General features: G+C 37.2%; 1 protein-coding gene across 1 annotated transcript in view; it reads left to right on the top strand.

Annotated features, from left to right (window-relative positions):
- The first annotated feature begins 307 nt into the window (after positions 1 to 307).
- Positions 308 to 15,397, top strand: part of ADD1 (adducin 1) — a 648,507-nt gene continuing 633,417 nt past the window's right edge. Inside the window, exon 1 of the mRNA XM_053700307.1 lies at positions 308 to 689. The gene's annotated coding sequence lies outside the window, so the exon portion shown is untranslated. The remainder of the gene's footprint in view (positions 690 to 15,397) is intronic.

Genomic DNA, 15,397 nt, shown 5'->3' with positions numbered 1-15,397 from the left:
TTGTCAATATAAACCAATGCCTTTCAGATATTCTGTACTGTAAAGTTTTGTAAACCAGTTTAGCGTAAACCCAAACTTCCTAAGCAGCTGCGCCTTAGAATAACCCGACTCACACCATTTCTACTCATTATAATTACGCCTTTTAAATTGCGTCACATTCCTCCCTTTCCCGCCTTCTAAAACCAACCAACCAGCGCGCGCCATAATCCCATCTCAGTCGCTGATGACCAATCCGCATTCTTGGTTTTGCCTTCAGGAAGTTCATCATCTAGTTTCCTCAGCCAGGGCGGTGAGTCGATTACTGCGAGAGTGGGTGGGGGATGTAAAAATGATTCCAAAAGATGAGCAAAGAGGGCGACATTGAGCAAGCTGTCAGACGCACTGAACCATGAGCTTGTATTTACATCCCGAACCCAGAGGAAAGGCGTGGCACTGCACCCTTACTGCTCGGGGTCACATCTAGGCGGGGCTTGGCGGTAGGGAGGTGACAAGGGAGGCGCTGCGGGGACGTCCGTGCGCATAGGGATACACTCCTCATACAATATCACAGGGGAAGACATACGGACATATTTTTTCAAAGAGGGTGGGGAGAAGCCATAATAAACATCATCTAGAAACACGGTGGGGTTTGGGTCGTATCACTTAGTCACAGAAGCCGCATTCTCCAAGGATTTTCCTTACAATCTACGGTAAGAGGCCTTAGATTGTATGTTTTTTTTTTTTTTTTATGAAAATGAAATATATGCGAATCCTTGCGGTGCATTGAGCAAACATCTTCTCTACCATAGCCTTATTTGTAAACTACTGACCTGTTCTGCTGTACGTTAGTTGCAGTATCTATATGTGACACATGATTATGCATCTGTGCACACCCCATAGAAATGCAGAGGCCCTATTCCCATACTAATCCTGGAGCATCAGATGCATCATTGGATTTGTACTACATTCTTGTAAAATGGTTTTGTTAAACCGCTGGGAATGAGATGGAGTAAGTTAGGTATAAATGATATATTTAGTTGAATTTATAGACACCAATTGACTGCAACCAGCGTCACCGTTAAACCCATTTAATTGAGCTGGTGGCATGTCATCACTTTATTGTAGCATAGTTTTCCTAATGGTTTTGCTTTGATATTTGACCATTGAAAAGGTCACACTGAGGTCTCTTGTATTGACTTATGTAAAAAGGCTGACAGTCTTTCCTTAATGTCTAAAGTTTTTTGTTTCTTACTTTATTAATGCCAAGGTTTTAAAGCTACACACTTATGTATCATGTAATGTAACACATATAGAAAAAATAAATATTAACAGTTTTGTTCATTATATACAAAATATTGTTTTTTTTTTACTGGCTGCTACTTTTTGTTGACTTTTGTCTTGTATTTTGATACACTGGTCAACTAGGTTGATAATTATTGTATCATAATTTCAGGACCCTGCAACAGTGTTGTGGATATGTAGATTTATGATTGATGTAACGTGGGTGCTTTGGCAAATGTGTGTGTGTGGTAGGGCTATGAAGCAGTGTTGCTGGTGGGTGTGGGATCCTGGCGTAATCTGCAATCCTGTTTATAAGTTGGCAGCATGTTGCACAGCCAGAAATGTATATGTTTATATTCTGCAATGTGTAGGAAGATGCTTTATAGAAATCATTCCTGTTCATGTATCTGAAAATGGTTCTGATTAATTTTTGTACATGGGGGAAGGTTTGTGTGAGGGCGTATGTGAGATGCGCTTGACAGCAGCAGTTAGTAAAATAATCACTGTCAGTGATCATAGGATGGTGCTTGCTTTGCTTTTGCTCTGTGTGGAGTTAAAGGGATATTAAACTCAACATTTTTCTTTTGTGATTCGGACAGAGCATACCATTTTGAGACTGTTTACTATTTTCTTCTATTACAAAATTTGCTTAGTTCCCATGATACACTGTGTTGAAGATACCTACGTTGGCATCCGCAGCACTACATGGCAGGGAATAGGTACTCTTGGCGAAAAAAAAAAACATTCTTGCAAAACTGCTGCCATGTAGAACTCCAGAAATGAGCTGGTTCCTAAGCATATGTCTGATTTTCAACAAAAGATACCAAGAGAACAAAGACAAGTTGATAATAGAAGTAAATTAGAAAGTTGTTAAATATCACATGCTTTAAATGGACACTGAGCCCAATTTTTTTCTTTTGTAATTCAGATAGAGCATGCAATTTTAAGAAACTTTCTAATATACTCCTATTATCAATTTCTTTGTTCTCTTGCTTTCTTTATTTGAAAAAGAAGGCATCTAAGCTATTTTTTTTGTTCAGAACCATGGAAGAACAACCCAATTTCTTCACCAAAAATGGGTCAGCATCTAAACTTACATTCTTGCATTTCAAAATTGGGTTCAGTGTCCCTTTAAGCTGTGAAAGAAAAATATGCACTTTGCAGCTATGCTTGTTGATTATAGAAATGTTGCAGCAGTTTGTAAGACTGTCTTTTTTTTTTTTTTTTTTCTTTCTTTTTTTTTTTTTTTATATATTTCTTATTCTTTATATACCAAATTATAATGTATAGATTTTCAATTTAACAATTTGTAAAGGATTTTTTTTTGCTGCAGGTACATGGCATACTATATTTTTCCTAATTTGAGCAATACATGTAGCTATTCATAAACTGTGGGTTATTATGTTATTGAATATAAGGCTGCCATGTGTATTAATTTTTGGTACACAAAGTCTAATATATCTAAATATCTATCTTCTAGATTTTAAATTCCCACAGGAATAGGGTCCTCTGTGTTTGTAAAATTTTGTCTTGTCTCTTACAAGTTTTATAACATTGTTTTATTTAAATGAATTGTACCCATGGACAGCGCTGCAGAATATGTTGGCGCTTTATAAATAAGGTATAATAATAATAATAATAATTTATTTATTTTAGAGTGTGGCAGTGCTGCATTATTAACTTATTCTAGTTAGTTTAAATCTCAACTTCCAGACCAGTGTGTGTCATTAAAAGTGGCAAACATCATGTATATACTTTTGCATATTTACATATGGTTTAATAAAGTATATTGATATTTCTAGACGTGCACTGCTTCTGCATTTTCTTATGAAGGTGGTCACTTTGAAATCTGTATTATGTCTAAAGGAAAAAATACATTTTTATACAATAATTTTACCATAAAACAATGGGACATTTATAATACAAAAATTACATGCCCTAATTGTTAGAGCGTTCAATTTTAGCACTAGTGACCCTGCAACACTCAGTTTATTTGCTGCCAATTGGCTTTCTGGCTGTATTCGCTTAGGACCAGCAGTCCTTTACTTCTACTGAGCCTTACTTTAATTTTGTGTTATACCCCTTTTCAGGGCTTAAACACATAGAATTGCATTGTTGCTAGTGCTAAAAATTACATGCTCTAACAAATAACATGTCATTTTTGCTCTCATGTTCCTATAAAATCAATATTTAAATTATGAATCGGAAATGTATTCAGTACATAACGACAGATCTGCAAGCTAACTAAATGTTATAAAACCATTTAAAAGCTTATTATAGTGGAACCATTATGTCCTTATTTATTAATGCATATAATTTTAGCACTAGTGACCCTTTCAGCTTGGTGCGGAAACAGCTGGTGAGACATTCAGTAGTGGTCGTCATATGATCCAGTTATGTTATTGTTGCTGTTGATTGGCTCACTGGCAGTTTCCACTTGGGATCAGAAGTTCTTTGCAGCTTCCAAGTGTTACCCCCTTTGTGGTGGCTAAAGGGACAGTCAACACCAGATTTTTTGTGGTTTAAAACAATAATCCCTTTATTACCCATTCTCCAGTTTTGCATAACCAACACAATTATTATAATACACCTTTTACCTCTGTAATTACCTTCTATCTATACCTCTGCAAACTGGCCCCCTATTTCAGTTCTTTTGACAGACTTGCATTGTAGCCAAACTGTGCTCACTCCTGGGTAACTTCATGTGCGTGAGCTCAATGGTATCTATATGAAACACATGAACTAATGCCCTCTAATGGTGAAAAACTGTCAAAATGAATTCAGATTAGAGGCGGCCCCCAAGATCTAAGAAATTAGCATATGAACCTCCTAGGTTTAGCTTTCAACTAAGAATACTAAGAGAACAAAGCAAAATTGGTAATAAAAGTAAATTGGCAAGTTGTTAAAAATTACATACTCTATTTAAAGTTTTTTTTGTTTCTTGTAGCTATGCCTTTTGTAAACCTATTTTTAATCAAACAAGCCATGAACTGGTATAAAATGCTTACACCACCCGGAAGGGTAAAACTTAGTGTATATAGATAGATCAAGCATAAACTGCTACAATTTAGTATCTATGTTATGAAATTACTAATGCTTTAACATACAGATCCACCCACCTGAATAAACCGTAACCAACATGCCTACTGCTGTAAACGCTGGCTGAAACATTTTCATCATAGTAAGCCCTAACTTCAGCATCTCTTGCAACCCAACTCCATTTTTACATCCCTGTCCCACTAGTCTCTACAGCTCAACATGACCACCCTTAAAGGGACATTAAGCGCCTCTTGATTTTTTTTATATGAAATGTTTAGTTAGAGAAATATATATATATATATATATATATATATATATATATATATATAAAAATTTTAAACAGCTTTGCAATATTTTCTCCTTTTTTATTTTGCGTCATGTAAGTTAGCTATGAAAATTAATCCATTTCTAAACGCTATTGGGGCAATTAGTTGAAAATAGCTTTATCGCCCTTTAAGAATATCCACTATCTGCTTAGTGGAATTAGTTTTTCAGTAGAAGAGTCTCTGGTTAGGCAGGGGATCATACTTTTATTAGGATTTTATGTATAAGATACATGGTGCACATTATTTAACTGAGGGAACTAAAAGTAGCGTTAAACTGTTTCCTGCAGCACTGGCTTTTCTCCAGGCGGTCGCCCCGCCCTCCCCTGTTCCAGGGCTCATTGCTATGTCAGGAGCTTCTCCAGTAAATATTTTGCTTCTGCAGTGTTGTTGGAATCACAGTACCTTCTCAGTGCCTTCTAGACCCTGGGAGGGGGGGGGGAGTACCCATACAAGAGCTGCCAGGGGGTACTTAGGGGCAGGTCAGTGTTAATAGGGGCTGTAGTATTACATACACTAAGTATTAAATATAGGTGTCTTGTGGGAGTCTAAGTATAATGTAGAGGGCTCTCTACCTATTTTTTCTGTATCTATTCTTTCTACATGTATATGTTTATTTTACAAATATGTTCCAGTATGCCAGGTCAATCAAATCTGTGAGACTTACAAGTAAGTGCAACTGTCCACTTCCCAGAGGGAAATTTTTGGTTCTTTTTCTTGTCACTCGGTGAAACTGTTAACTCCTGAAGCTAAAAATAACCTGAACAAAATAGTGACTGTTTAGCGCAGTGCTTTCCAAACTGTGTGTCGGCAGCAGTGTGTAGGTGTGTCCCTGCTTCAGCACAAATTTAAAAAAAAAATATTTTTTTTTTAATAGTTTTTTGGTTTCTGACTTTCCACCTGCCTGCTACGCATATCACATGGTTGACACGTGATTGATACCTAGTGGGTCACAGATCATCTTAACCAATTGGCACAGCTCAGTGGGAACTGAAACTATTACCATTGGCGGATTTGGCGGCACATTGGCTCCTGACTGCACGTGTAGTCTGCTTAATCGGCTTGTGACTGCACGTGTAGGCTCGTGACTGCATGTGTAGCCAGTGAGTGGGATAGCAGTGTGTTTGCAGCACAGGCAGTAGTCAGTCGGACTCACAGAGCTCTGAGGGTGGCAGCTTAAACGCTGAGCAGAAGTCAGTGGGATTTTTTGCAGCTAGCTCCCAGTAGTGCATTGCTGCTCCTGCTCTTGTTATATGGATAGGAAGTGGAAGCTTAAAAATGCTTGATGATGCAATGCGAGTGTCTTTATCTAATATTACACCAAATATTCCGAAACTGTGTTCATCCCATCAACCTCATACATCCCATTAAAATAGTAAGTAGCTATTGGTGATATTAAACTTTTTTTAATTCTTGCACATACATACTGTTACTTGTAAATGCATTTTGTTATTATATAATTTATGTATGTGTCCGTATCTTTTAAAATAAGTTAGTTTAACCTCCTGTTTGCTAGTACAACTGAATTACCGTGTCGCGAAATGATGTAAGTCTACAAAGCGTGTCACCAACATGAAAAGTTTGGAAAGCTCTGGTTTAGCGGATGTCTCCAAACTAAGTAAACGTAAATCTTAGGATTTAACTCTCCTTAGGTAAATGTGCAAAATAATTCTTATGCTGATAACCTAAGGGTTCAGATTTGATAACATCCTCTAGACAGGTGTTTTCAAGGAGCTTTAGGCAGCTGTACTCCACAGCACATTCTTTTGTGATCTACAGTGTACCTAATTTTCTATGTGCAATTTTTTTTTTTTACTGAACATGATATATGGTGCCTTTTTTATTTATTATAGCTATCTGAGCTATTAATACTTATTTATAAGTCAATACAGAACTGTATTCTCATCATTGCATGGGGATGTAAACAGTTTTTTTATGCCAGTCTGCATTTTATATACTGCTGTACATTGTATGCTCTTTGGAATATTGTTTGCAGTAATGTACCTTATGTATGTTATGTAAACTATTATGATATGCAAATAGCTAGAAGCTGTTTTTGTTTGTTGCGTGTTCAGCAGCACACATAATGATTTTACATAGGCAGCACTTTCTGTCTCTGTAGATATGTAAGACATATGTTATTAGTGTACACTATTCTATAGTATATGCCCCTCCTAGGTATATACCTTTTTTAATGCATTGTACTCTGCATGTTTAATTCCAAATTCAGTTGTGCAGGATTTATCGATATTTTAGAACAGTGGAGATCCTTTAGAGAAAATCTATTGGTATCTATTTTATACCCATGTTTTGAGTAATTTATATCAATGCACAAAGGTTTTATCATGCCGATACTAAATATTGATCATGAATATATTCACTATCAGTAGAAATCCTTTATAAAAGGATCTAGAGTATAGGAGAATAATTAATTCCAGTACCTGCGTAACCTCAGGGTCAAGCGTTTTTACCCCAATCTGTTTATTGTTCAAAGGGATTTACAGTCCTGTCCTGGATTTAACGTGCCATAAAACATGTTGAGATCTATGCATATCCTAAAAGGGCTAATTTAAGTAAAAATAGTTTGCATAAAAATTGTTTACAAATTGCTGGCAAGTATTTTAAAATTTTCATAAAAATAAACTAAATTAGTAATGTAGCAATGCTGTCTGGAGGAGTCTGATCCACCCCTCCTTATCAGTGCATAGCATCAGAAACACAGGCATTTTTATTTCAACTGAGTTCACAGCATCTTATTTGCTTCTAGGCATGCTCCAGCAGATGAGTGTTAAAGTCTTGTATTCTACCAAAGCAAAGGTGGATATAGAAATGGCCATTAAAGGAATTGTGTGGGGAGAATTAGAGCTGTACAATTTAGAAACTTAAAAGAAAGGGATAATGGTGAGGCACTGCAGTTTAAATTTGCAGGTAAAGTAATTAAAGTACATATTATATTTTGTCTCTATCCCAACTTGTTTTATGTCCCTTTAACATCCCTAAACATATTAGTCGGAGTTCCCACTTGTATAATGGGAACATTCCTCACTGTTTTTACCCTTAATCCAAAGGATCAGTTTATGGCTATTATAGATCAAGGATTCTTATCTTTACATCCCTATAACAGGGATTACTTTTAGTTCCTGAGGTTTGTATATCTGCCAGTTTGCCACTCTGTGATTGCATACAATCTTCCTGTAGAACAGAATTCAGGACATTTTCAGTTGCTCCATATTTAGATTACATACAAGTGCAAGCTTATTTCCTGTCACTAGCTATTGTTCATATTTACAAGCTTCTGTCTTCTTTCAAAGCTCCTTTATATCTTGCTATAAGGGTAGCATTTATAGAATGGACTTAATCATTATGCATCTGTTTCCTGACGGAACGTTGCAATATAGATTCAGAGGGCGTGTCTCACTATAAAGGACTACATTCCAATGGTAGCTCAGTGCATGGAGGTGGTGGGTCTTATGGTAGCTACTTCAGACACACAGCCCCTTTTGCCCCTCTTCACTTGAGACCCTTTTAATTGGCTATGCTACCTCAGTGGTCAAAGAATTATCTACATTTGGATCAACAGATTGCTTTGAATTCTCCATCAGACAATCTATTTCTTGAGGACACAGCCTGTCTCAGTCTTAGTCTATTTTGCAGAAGGAATCAAGTCTTTTAGACTAGGGGGCGGTCTGGGCTTCTCAGAGTGCAAGGAGTTTGGTATCCTCTAGAGCAGGCGTGCCCACACTTTTTTTTGTTTTGGGATCTACTTTTAAATTGACCAGCTCAACGAGATCTACCCACTAAAAATGGGCCGGCTCCTAAGCGTACATTCCTGCTTTTTCAAATAAAGATACCAAGAGCATGAAGAAAAATTGATAATAGGAGTAAAAAATTAGAATATTGTGCAAAAGTTCATTTATTTCACTAATGCAACTTAAAAGGTGAAACTAATATGAGAGCGACTCATTACATGCAAAGCAAGATAGTTCAAGCCGTGATTCGTCATAATTGTGATGATTATAGCTTACAGCTCATGAAAACCCCAAATCCACAATTAGAATATTACATGCAATCAATAAAACAAGGATTGTACATAGAACAATATCGGACCTCTGAAAAGTTATAAGCATGCATACTGTATGTACTCAGTACTTGGTTTGGGCCCCTTTTGCAGCAGTGCCTGTGGCACTGCTGAAGTGTTATGGAAGACTATGATGCTTCAATAGCGGCCTTCAGCTCTTCTGCATTGTTTGGTCTCATGTCTCATCTTTCTCTTGGCAATGCCCCATAGATTCTCTATGGGGTTCAGGTCAGCCGAGTTTGCTGGCTAATCAAGCACAGTAATGCCACGGTCATTGAACCAGGTTTTTGTGCTTTTTGGCATTGTGGGCAGGTGCCAAGTCCTGCTGGAAAATGAAGTCCGCATCCCCATAGAGCTCGTCTGCGGAAGGAAGCATGAAGTGCTCCAAAATCTCCTGGTAGATGGCTGCGTTGACCCTGGACTTAATGAAGCACAGTGGACCAACACCAGCAGATGACATGGCTCCCCAAATCAACTTCACACTGGACTTAAATCATCTTGCAGTGTGTGCCTCTCCATTCTTCCTCCATACTCTGGGTCCTTGGTTTCCAAATGAGATGCAAAATTTGCTCTCCTCAGAAAAGAGGACTTTGGACCTTTGAGCAACTGACCAGGTCTGTTTTTCTTTAGCCCAGATAAGACGCTTCTGACATTGTTGTCCAGGAGTGGCCTGACAAGAGGAATACGACATTTGAAGCCCATGTCCAGGATCCGTCTGTGTGTGGTGGCTCTTGATGCACTGACTCCAGCCTCAGTCCACTCCTTGTGAAAGTCCCCAACACTTTTGAATGGCCTTTTCCTGACAATCCTCTCCAGGCTTCGGTAATCCCTGCTGCTTGTGCACCTTTTTCTTCCACACTTTCCCTTCCACATAACTTTCTATTAATGTGCTTTGATACAGCACTTTGGGAACATCCAACTTCTTTTGCAATTACCTTTTTTGAGGCTTTCCCTCCTTATGGAGGGTGTCAATGATGGTTTTCTGCACAACTGTCAGGTCAGCAGTCTTTCCCATGATTTTGATTCCTACTGAACCAGACTGAGAGACCATTTAAAGGCTCAGGAACCCTTTGCAGGTGTTATGGCTTAATTAGCTGATTAGAGTGGGACACTTTGAGCCTAGAATATTGCACCTTTTTAACAATATTCTAATTTTATGAGATTGTGGATTTGCGGTTTTCATGAGCTGTAAGCCATAATCATCACAATTATGACAAATAGCGGCTTGAATTATCTTGCTTTGCATGTAATGAGTATCTCATATATTAGTTTCACCTTTTAAGTTGCATTAGTGAAATAAATGAACTTTTGCACAATTATTCTAATTTTTCGAGTTTCACCTGTATATCTGAATCATGAAAAAAATAAAATGTTTCATATCCCTTTTAAGGTTGCAACATGCAGACCATCTATTGACGCTTTCCCTCCTAACTATACTATACCTTCATATCCATTGGGAGAGTACTCACTCAACCATGCTTTTGATAGGCCAATTGTGTTGTCGTTCAAAATTCATCTACATTGATTGGTTGAAATCTATGTCCCTCAAGATCCAATCCTGTAGCACTTTTCGTGTCCGACCATCAGACTGTTTAATGACCTGCCCCTTTACACACTATGGTAGATAAAGCAGATGACAGTATGACTAAGGGGGTAATCCCCGAAATGTTGCTTGTTTTTATGGATATTTAATAAAGATATACGTTTATATAATTTAAGAGTGCTGGTGACAATTTGTATATACTTGTAGACAAAGTGGTACCATACTCTACTCACGCCCCAGTGTTGTGATCGCGTAAGTTGACCACATGATTTTGATAACATCGGCCGCTATCTACCAGCAGCGCCTTCGGTATCTACTGGTAGATCCCGATCTACCTATTGTGCACCCCTGCTCTAGAGGAAAGGTTACCAATTAACATTCTGGAACTTTGAGTGATCTTCTGGCTCTTTAACCTATTGAAGGAGGAAAAGTTTATCCATTTCCAGTCAGGATAGCATCTTGGTGGTGGTCTAAATAAATAATCCTGTGTTTAACCGTAGTCTACTGGCCATGCAGGTGGTGTCTAAAACTGTCTTTGGCAGAGAGGAATAATTGCTCCCTTTTTGTAATTTCACCAACCAGGTGTGAACAACTCGGAGGTGGATCATCTCAGCAGTCAATCGGTCCATCCAAGAGAGTGGTCTCTCCATTAGGACTTTTTTTGATTGCTCAGTGATCAAATGGGGCTTACAGGGCATATATCTGATGGCCTCTCACTTAAAGGGACACTCAAGTCAAAATAGAGAGAGCATGCATTTTTAAGACACTTTCCAATTTACTTCCATTATTAAATTTTGCAGTCTTTATATATACACACTTTCTGTGGAACAAGATCCTACTCGGCATGTGCACCAGCTCACAGGGTTTACGTATACTAGTCTGTGATTGGCAGATGTCTGTCACAAGATACAGTGGGCCGGAAAATGTGCGAAAAAAATAATTTGTCAGAAAAAAACGACTTCTTATTTGAAATTTATAGTAGGTGTTGTTGCCTTGTTTTTGTTTATCTGCTTGAGAATTATGTAATTCTACTGCATTGAGTGGTCCTTTTTTTAAATTGCATTCTTCCAAGCTATTGTGCAAGATCAAAAGATCCAAAGGCTCACATTATAGACGCCTTAGTATGTCCATGGGAGTTTCGTCTAGCATACCTGTTTCCAAGAGTCATTACTCAGATCAAACAGGAGTCAAAGTCAGTAATATTAGTTTCTCCAGCCTGGCCCCACAGGACTTCGTATGCGGATGTAGTGCAGATGTCCTCTTTCTCTCCATGACTTCTTCCTCTAAAACAAGACCTGTTGTCTCAAGGTCCACTTTTCCATCAGAATCTCTAAATTTTATGGTGTAGAGTTTTGAGACATCCATTTCTAATTATTCACAAGGAGAAGGCCTTAAAGTTTTGTCTGTGGAGATAGAGAGTATATTTATAGCCCCTTTTTCTTTAAAAGCAATCTTGCATTGTCCAATAAAAAAACTTCCATCAAATATCTGTAATCTATATATCCTTCAAAAATATAATCATAGCATGGCAAAAAATCTGTAGTATGTGTGATATAGATTATAGATTCTCAGCTTTTCTACCAATTCAAGGCAACCCAGAGTTTATTCCAGGAACTAATGATCAAATATATCGTATATGGGCTCAAAATGGCCTTAAAGGGATACTAAACCCAATTTTTTTATTTCATGATTCAGATAGAGCATGAGATTTTAAGCACCTTTCTAATTTACTCCTATTATCAATTTTTCTTTGTTCTCATGCTATCTTGATTTGAAAAAGCAATACTGTAAGCTTTAGAGCCAGACCATTTTTTGTTCAGAACATGGGTAGCACTTGCTGATTTGTGGCTAAATGTAGCAAACCAATCAGCAGCTCTACCAAGGTGCTGAACTAAAAAATGGGCCGGCTCCTAACCTTTTATTACTGCTTTTTCAAATCAAGATAACATGAGAACAAAGAAAAATTGATAATAGGAGTAAATTAGAAAGTTGCTTAAAATTGCATGCTCTATCTGAATCATGAAAGAAAAAAATGAGAGGTTAGTATCCCTTTAAAGGGACAGTCAACACCAGAATTTTTGTTGTTTAAAAAGAAAGATAATCCCTTTATTACCCATTCCCTAGTTTTGGATAACCAACACAGTTATAATACACATTTTACCTCTGCAATTACCTTGTATCTAACCCTCTGCAGCATGCCCCCTTATTTCAGTTCTTTTGACCGACTTGCATTTTAGCCAATCAGCCCTCACTCCTAGGTCACTTCACGTGCATGAATGAGCTCAATGTAATCTATATGAAACACATGAACTTAATGCCCTCTAGTGGTCAAAATGCATTCAGATTAGAGGCAGTCTTCAAGGTCTAAGAAATTAGCATATGAACCTCCTAGCTTTAGCTTTCAAATAAGAATACCAAGAGAACAAATCAAAATAGGTGATAGAAGTAAATTTGGAAGTTGTTTAAATTTACATGCCCTATCTGAATCATGAAAGTTTTGTTTTTTTGGGACTTGACTGTCCCTTTAAGTATATGTATCAATTTATTACTACTTCAGGACAGATGCTTTCTTTCAACGATCTAATGAATTCATTTGGACTACCGAGACATAGTCTATTGCATATTTTCAAACTCGGCACTTTATTAACTCGCAAGATCGGGGTATTGATCTGCGGTGGTCCGATATCAATGAGTGCATTAAAAAAGCTGCAGCTGGCAAATTTACAATTTCTCTCTTATACAATATAATGCTTGCAAAACAGGGCCTAATCTCTTCCCAAAACTTGGTCTCTCTTTGGTGTCAATACTTTCCCCGATATGAATTAGCTAATATCTCTTACAGTTTTTCTGCATTGGAGAAATTGAATGTGTCAATTGCATGGAAAGAATCAGATTAAACTTACACAATTCATATCTAACTCCCCTCAAAATGTCTAAATTTTCTTCCTCAATACAACAATGGTGCCCAAAATGTCATTTATTAAATGCAGATATTTTACATATGGTTTTCTATTGCCCCAAAATAAACCAACTGTGGGGCAAAGCTAACCACTGGTATAATCGGCAGTTCCATGACCGTTTTTAAATACAAGCTTACCATTTAATCTTTTTTTATACATCCAAATTTAGTTCGGGTTAAACCTAAAAATATCAGGATACTAAATACGATAATTTTAGCAAATAGAATTCTGATATTGAAAAAATGGAAAGATGTATTCCCTCCCAGATTCTCTCACTTCCGTTACATGTTGCTTCAACAACTTGTGTTTGAATCACATAATACAATATTCTAGTTTAAAGACAGGGCCAAGGTATTTGTTAGAAATTGGAGACCTATAACTAATCTATACCCACTCTCTATACAGAAGCGAATATTAGCTCCCCTGGGTTCTACTGATGCTTATAGAAACTTTTTTGGCTACACATTATAATAGTTTGCGTTTAGAACTTGTTTCAGTTCCCATTTATTGAGTGTCGGAGGGGGGGAGAGGGAGGTACTGGGGTTTCTCCCCTCAACCCCCCCCCCCCCACCCCACTTTTTTTTTCTCTCTCCCTGTGAGATGTGTTGATGTATTCATTTTGCCCAACTTCTGTTGTTGTACATTGTTGGATAATAAATAAATGTTAAACAAAAAAAGAGAAGGCTGTACTTTGAACTAAATATCAATTAATAAAAATGAATTGACATTGCATTAAGCACACTAGACAGATGCAAAACCCCAAGGTTTGCTACTATAAAAAATAATGTGCCAAAAATAATAGTAATAACAGTATAAATTCAACAATATAAATTTAATACAACCAATTAGGGATGCACCGAAATTTCGGCTGCAGAAATGGCATTTTTGGCTATTTCGGTTTTTTAGCCTGTTATTTTCGGTAAAATTGTGTAGCATGTTTCAAATTGATGCTAGCCTTAAGTTTATTACTTGACTTTCTGTTCTGCATATAATGAGTTTTCTAGGACTATACTTTATTTGGATAATTAGTAAAAAAAAACTGTTAAATATGATTCTGTTACATAGAACTAAATGAAGAATAATACAGTATATTGATATTTATAATTGTTTTAAGTAGGGATGCACCAAAATTTTGGTCGCAGAAACATTTTGGCCGAAAATGGCATTATTGTTTGTCTGTTTTTTTTTTTCTTGGTAAAATTATTGTGTAGCATATTATTGTTTTAAGATATTTTTGTCCAATTTTAGTGTGTTACTTTCAATAAAAGTGTGGGATTTTTTTATTGGCTCTAATTATGCAAAAAAAAAACCTAAAAAAAATTAATTTGAAAAAATACATTTTCGGTATCCGTTTCGGTTTTCGGCCAAGTGCATCCTGGATTTTCGGATTCGGTTTCGGTCCAGAATTTCCATTTCGGTGCATCACTACAACCAATGTATCTTAATATGGTAAGATATGCTTCTGTTATATGCACAATCCTACAAATGTTGAATACATAAAAGTATATATGCGATTCACAGATATCTCGTTATAAAGTATAGCCTACACTGCAGCTCCTTTAATGACACACCGGTAGGAAGAGGTGGTGCTCAGAAAAAAACAAAAAAGAACAGAAGCGCAAAGGACTGATCTAAGCGTAGTATTAAAACATTTTAATTGCACACGTTTAAAAAATACTTACTCTTTAACCTCAAAGGATATGAGGTATGTGAGAAGCACATCGATAGGTAGGCACACAGCAACACGACCTCTGTGTACAAACACACAGTCCAAATCCTTTCTACCTCGAATCCTCCTGGTTAGTGTGTCAACAGGGACAGCTGTGCTGTTCACTTCTGAATACTTGTCTCTGTGGTGTTCCTCCCAGGAGAAAACAAGAGTCCTGAGTCTGACTGCTCCAGGTGTCTCTTCAAGCCTTCTTTGTGCAACGTAGACCGACTCTGGAGCCAGTAGCGGTACTTCCAGATTCACCCTTTTTCAGAGAACCGTGATTTATTATCAAACTAGTCTTCCCTGACTCTACAGCTAATCGGGATCTTAGTCACACAATATGGCCATATTCTGCTTAGCCAGTCACCAACTTACAAGGTGTCCCAATATAGACCGGTCCTAACACTACAGTCCTTTGTCTGAATGGGCTGAATCATTACTGTTTTTTCTATTTATAATGGAAAGTGACTCCCTGGCTTTAAA

Source organism: Bombina bombina, chromosome 2 (genome assembly GCF_027579735.1).
Source record: "Bombina bombina isolate aBomBom1 chromosome 2, aBomBom1.pri, whole genome shotgun sequence".
In the NCBI taxonomy this organism is placed as follows: domain Eukaryota; kingdom Metazoa; phylum Chordata; class Amphibia; order Anura; family Bombinatoridae; genus Bombina; species Bombina bombina.
Note: the sequence above shows the minus strand (reverse complement) of the source record. Positions and strands in the feature narration are given on the sequence as shown.